General features: G+C 40.1%; 1 long non-coding RNA gene across 1 annotated transcript; it reads right to left on the reverse strand.

Annotated features, from left to right (window-relative positions):
* Positions 1-123: 123 nt before the first annotated feature.
* Positions 124-3,328, reverse strand: LOC128770084 (uncharacterized). Its single transcript, XR_008416458.1, has 5 exons — positions 3,140-3,328; positions 2,291-2,429; positions 734-1,269; positions 475-570; positions 124-405 (listed from the first exon to the last, which is right to left on the reverse strand). It is a non-coding gene; the product is annotated as an uncharacterized LOC128770084 (long non-coding RNA).
* Between the last annotated feature and the right edge of the window lie 2,672 nt (positions 3,329-6,000).

Consider the following 6,000-nt stretch of genomic DNA (forward strand, 5'->3'; position numbering starts at 1 on the left):
ATCCACTGAGACAGGTAACATTGAGGGTGTGCAGGCTGGGCACTGAAACTGATCGACTTCAGACAGCCTCTCAACTTCAAATTTTGCGTACGACCATTCCAGGAATGATTTTTGTATGGTGTCGCCACATAAACTCTTTCAATTCTGCAGGCAATTAGTCCAATGATGTACTAACCCGACCAAAGAGTTTTGTGCGCTGCTCAAGCATACCAACGAAAGCTTGTCGTTACATTCCTGGTGCAGTAATCTTGAGCTCTTCGTATGTAGCGAACAAATCCACTGTGTACAGCGTCTCAAAATGGACTGTAGCTGGCCAGTAGCCACTTTCAATCAGCTCACTAATACCGACATCCAAAGCTTTCCCACAGGAGCAGCTGACAGTTGGGAGGGACACATTGTATCGACCTAAAATATGTACATAACAAAATTTTCGAACAGAAAATAGAAAATATAATTCATACACAAGGAACTGACCATTCATTCCAATCAGAATTACTTGCTTTCCTGCAGAAAAGGTTGTTTGCCCAGAGCAGCAGTCATAGCATGGATGCATTACTGGCAAAATGCACTCTGGGAAGATAGGAAACGAACATAATTTAAAAGAGGTTGTGTGTATATATATATATATATATATATATATATATATATATATATATATATATATATATATATATATATATATATATATACATATACACACAATATTGGTGGCATATATTATCTCAGTACAGACCTCTTTCATGGAAGGAGAATTTTCCTCCCTTCTCTTCCCTGATGTGAGTGGTTGGTGGCAGTGGCCTGTAGAATCCCTCTATCATGGATGATCTATTATGGAAAACCATGGAATTGTGGATGGAAACATCACAGGCTGCACAGTGAAGTGGTCTAGGCAAACAATCCTGACATTTCACAACAGCAGTCTTAGATCTGCAGTGGTGACAAGTTCCCTCTATAGGCTTCTCAGACTGTAACATCTGATTAACCATATACGGCCTTAACACAGTCCACTTTTCCAGAGTTGAAGCTTTCCTGTCTTTCCAGTGTGAAGGTGCTGGGTCTATGGCAGGTCCCAAAAGGTCCTGCACCTCTTGAATGAGGGATCCTAGAAAACAGGGTAAGGTAACCAAATATAGCAGCAATAAGACAAACATGGAAAGAAGAGGGTAAATAAACTGCTGCTAAAATATATATCTTGAACGGTCTCAGTCACGTGCTGATGTCCACTTGTAGATGGAGCACATGGCAATGAGTGCATGCTCCCAGAAGTCACTGTTGAGAGTAGGGAGATTTGTTTAAATGGACAAATGGACTAGAAACGTCACAATAAAAAGCAGGAAAATAGTAGTATGTTGAAAATAAATCCATAGATCTGTTGACAGTTCGACATTAAACTACTGAGGCTAAGAAGAAAGTCAGAGCAGGTACTAGTCAAATCAAACATTCCAACTGTCAAGAACCGGTACTCCTGGGTTACATGCACATTTCTAACAATGGATTGCTTGATGGTTACTGCTGATGTATTCATTTGTAATAGTCACCCGTCCAAGTGTAGTAGAGGATCCACCCAGTAGGATGTATTCACTGGGTGGGTGCAATATGGTAATGTGTGTGTACTTGAATGCCATAAGTCCCTGTCCAAGGGAGCAATTGTTGTTAATCACAATGGCCCATCAACATCAGCTAGTTATGAAAGACAAAGGCTCTATTCACATGTTGATGTACCTGAGGGGGGTGTTCAGGACATCATTGTATGAAGCTGAAAGATAGGGTCCAAGTCAAGACCTCATGTTGAAAGAAGGATTTCCCCTCTGGTCAAAGTGGCTTCTTTAACTATTTCAAGACACGTCTCCCTTTAGCCAATATTTTGACACCATTGTTTTCAGTAGAGTTTTGTAACTCACACACATAATTGTGTTTTGTGAGGACTTTGTGAGGACTCATTGACCCAATTGACAATTGACCATTGTCTCTCACCTTAAACAACAACAACAACAACAAACATCCAAAACAAATTACTAACATTAAGCAGGACTCTGAAATTAAATAAACCAGTTAACCGCATTACAGTAAACCACTTATACTAACTACTCCACCATGTAAACATTATGTCCTATATTCAGCGAAATGTCCTCACTAGGACAGTGTCGTGTCAAATAGTTAGCCCCACAACCATGACAAATCAATCAAATACTGAAGCAGTTGACTGACATTAGTTCTATAATAATACATAACCAATGTAGTCAGCCAAAGACAGGCAATAGAGACCATAAAGTTAGTGAACAAAAATCACCTGAGGATGAACTCTTTGCCCGCTTCTTCCCTGTTCTCCTCCTCTTTGGGATAGGACTCCCTTCCTCGTCCTCCTCAACCCAAAAAAAAGTAAATTTGTCCGGTCCAGACACTTCTGAGGATTCTTTAGGTTGAGTATTCTTAAAATAAAGATAATGGAAAATGTTAGCGTCACCTAATACACTATATTACATATTGTTAGAAAGTCTCAGGACAGATCATGAGAGCATTAAATGCCGACCTTGCATTCCTCCAACAGCAAATCAGCAAGAAATAAGGCATCATCGTCATCCATGATGCTCCTCAGTTGAGTGAGTACAGCCTGAATACCAATTTATCAGTGGCCACTTGATTTTAAACACAGTGGGCGTGACTATGCAAATCAGCAAGAAGAAAAGAAAAGAAATGGAAACCGGATAAGTTACCCCCATATTAACAACCATCGACACGGAGAAAGGTTATCAAAAAACAAACTAAATAAATTCAAATATTAAGAAATAGAATAAATACATAACTCACGTCAAAATCATTCAGCTCCGTGTCTTTGGTGTCGGCAGTATTGTAGCCGAGGGTTATATTTGGTAAATCCGCGGGGACAGCTGTCAATAAGGTCCAAGTTCGTTGGTGCAGCAAGATAACAGCATTATTCGTGCCTTCAGTCTCCGTTAGACACGACCCAAAAACCCGCGCAGTCCAACATAACACCCCCCTGCCAACTATGGCAACTCCCGGAGAACAAAATAAGCTTCTACAGTACCAACAGCGAACGCAGTATTGCAATTCTACAAAATCTCTGACAGACTCTAAATAGACGAAAGGATGATAAACAAAAAAGAAGAGGAGTTTTTACCGAAGTCAAGCCGAATGACTTTCCGCCATGTTTTTGTTCTGGTCGACCACTGATGACGTCAAAGTCCAACGTGTTTGTATAATTGAATTATTCATCCAAAGCATAAATTCACATCTCCAAAGAGACGTCGGCGTCCACATCACGTGTACATATTTAAACAGAATAAAAATAGAAACTACGGCTTGGGAGGTTTGAAATGGTCCGCTTGCGCTTCCGCTGACGTCAGTGACGGAGAACGAATCGTGATTCAGCAAAACGAATAAATCATGGAACTTCCTTTCTTGTCAAAAGACTTTATATGCAGTTGATACGATTTTAAATATCCGATAATACTATTTGGCGTAGAAATGTATTCGATACCAATCATAAATAATAAACGTATTTGGTCCGTGACGTCAGTTCCTGCCATCCACTTCCTTCCCCAGTCGGATAATAAATATTATATCATTTTCATGACATAATATTTAAAAATTAAAGGTACATTACATGTGATTACAACTCAACAAAACCCCGCAATTGGCTGCGGAATTACTGGCCAGCTGTACAATAATACATTGAATTGAGACCTACGAGATAATCTGGGTCAAAACGAAAAAAACGAAGCGTCATATACATGAAACGAGCGGAAAAAATGAAAGTAAGGCGTACATTTGTCGCTAGAAATGTGATCAAAACGCAACAATAGCTTTTAATTGTTTTAAAATCTCACAATTTAAAGCAAAACTAGAACGGGTGTCCGCCATGTTTTTGTGTTCTATCAGTCACGTGACCAGAGGCCATTCACAAAGCCATTGAGAAATGACGCGTACGAGAGAAAGGATTTTTGAGGCAAAGTATTCAAAGGATTACGGTATGCCAAGTGAACAAACGTAGTTATTGCACGTTTTTCAGTGCGCGCAGATAACCGACCCAAAATAGAATATATTTGTCGTAAACGGTAACGTCACAATACTACGATTTAACAGGGAATCACAAAACTATCTCGGTCCAAACGAAAGAAAATAAGCGTTATTTACATAAAACAAGCACATAATATTACAATGTGGGATATATTTGTCGCTAGAAATGTGATCAAAAGCCAATAAAGTCATTTAAAAAAACCCACAATTTGGAGTGGATTTATGGGCGGCAGGGCAAAATCTGCCGGAATGCTAATGTGATATTTCTCGAAAAAGAACTCGCCTCTACAGATAAACAGGCCTTTGTTTGTATCAGAGTCACTATTCACAGCTTGGTGATACATTTCGTGATAAATGATAGGTGTTCGGCGAGAAAAACAACCGGCATTGATTTTCAGACGGCGATGTTTTTTTTTAATCAGTTACTACCGGTTCTCTCTGTGCAGCGGCGAGCTGGAAGGATATCCGCGATGAAAGCAGGTCGGTGGGGAAGGAGGACACGGTGCCTCTCAGACTGCTCTACAGCAGACACAACCACAGCCAGATCGGCCAGGATGAGCTCAGCACCAGGGTGAAAGGAAGCGCAGCATCCACACAGGTAAACAAGGTGTGTTTCTGCACCAGCCATTGCCACGTTCCAACATTGTTAGTGTCTGCATTCATCCAAGGAATGTAAAGCTATTAAACAAGATCATTCTTCTTCTCCGGACGGACATGCCACTATTGCAGCATCACTGAGTGAAGTAATTCACAGAGAAGTTATACAACAAATAAACCATGACTAAACTATGGCAAAAATAACCTTTCACTTTCTTTGATCGTGTCTAACAAAGCAAAGTGTCTCACAAAGTTATCAGAGACTCAAATGGCTCTGCATCCGAATTAAGGGTTTGAATCTGTTTGAATCTGTCTTGAATCTGTCTCTTTTTGGGCCAGAATTCTGAGTTAATATTCCTGGGAAAATTAAGCAACTTCTTGGAATTGACTCATGGATATTTGGATGCCTGCCATTTGTTTTGCAACCGATCACGTTCACTTTTTAAGATTCCCTTTTTGCTCCTCAAATATATTGAATGAATCACATCGTCTTTTGCACCTGCACGTCACTAACATGCTGGTGCTTGACCTCGGCTTGCTTGCACCGTCACTTGAAATTACTGCATTTAATAAAAACAAGAGAAAAGAAACGCCCTTTAAACTTGACTGTGGCTTGCTGAATAAACGCATCCAACATCCGCACTGGTGGATGCATTTAGACAATCATCAGCAGGTCATTTGGTCGATGCTGAGCCAGGATAATTAATAATTTAGCGATAACTTCCTTGGAGAAACATCTCACCCGTCCAGCTGGAGTTGCTGTCCTGGCAGCTGCCTCACTGTCCAGCTCATATTTGATGTCACAGCAGTGTTTCTGTGAATGAAGATGTACTGCCAGTGTCCAGCTGAATCAGGTGTAACTGGATCACACGTCACCATCTGCGGCCAATTTAAGCGCAGAAAAACGTTTGACAAATTTTATTGATGGTAAAGGCATAAATGGAAATTTTAGGCGTGTTTTCCTTCTCCCATAGCTATTAATAGTAATATTGAAATGTTTATTTTTATCTTTGCTGAAGGGGACCCCACATATGACCTTGAAATGAATAAGGATCGGGCATGCGCATGATGTAACTTACTGAAATTCAGTGACCGTTTTCTCCCACCAACTTTCATCTATTTGAAAACCTGATTCCCTGTTGTATGCTCCTCTCGTTTTTGACCTCAATCTCATTAATATATTTCAGAAACAATTCTCTTCTAGGGCTGAGTAGATTGTTGCTGAGTCAGGAGGTAGAGAAGGAAACCTGTGAAAGTTTTTATTTTTTTATTTATTTTAGACAAAATATATGATTTGATATTGTTTTGAGAGACTATTGTACGAGCGTGACAAGCATTTCTCCAAGTAAGAGGGAGGAAACACAC

Source organism: Synchiropus splendidus, chromosome 13, assembly GCF_027744825.2.
Source record: "Synchiropus splendidus isolate RoL2022-P1 chromosome 13, RoL_Sspl_1.0, whole genome shotgun sequence".
Lineage (NCBI taxonomy): Eukaryota > Metazoa > Chordata > Actinopteri > Syngnathiformes > Callionymidae > Synchiropus > Synchiropus splendidus.